Source organism: Dipodomys ordii, unplaced genomic scaffold (assembly GCF_000151885.1).
Source record: "Dipodomys ordii isolate 6190 unplaced genomic scaffold, Dord_2.0 Scaffold86, whole genome shotgun sequence".
Taxonomy (NCBI): Eukaryota; Metazoa; Chordata; class Mammalia; order Rodentia; family Heteromyidae; genus Dipodomys; species Dipodomys ordii.
This window is the reverse complement of record NW_012267302.1, coordinates 5,817,864-5,818,125: the sequence shown is the minus strand read 5'-3', so window position 1 is coordinate 5,818,125 and position 262 is coordinate 5,817,864.

Genomic DNA, 262 nt, shown 5'->3' with positions numbered 1-262 from the left:
GAGATGGAGGTCTAGGGCGCAGGCTGGGCCATCACCGAGGGGTCCCTGAACCCCAGCGAGTCGGCGAGGCAAGCCTCCTCCCCTGGGGCTTCGGGGCGGCCTGAGCCCGCGCCCGCTCCAGTTGCTGCAGCTGCCACTGCTGGCGGCTGCGGGGAAGCGCGGGGCGCGCGCCGAAGGGCTCGGGTGGCGAGGACGGGGACGAGGAGCAGCCGGAGGAGGCGAGGAGGCCGAGGAGGCTTCGCGTCGCGGGAGACGCAGCTGG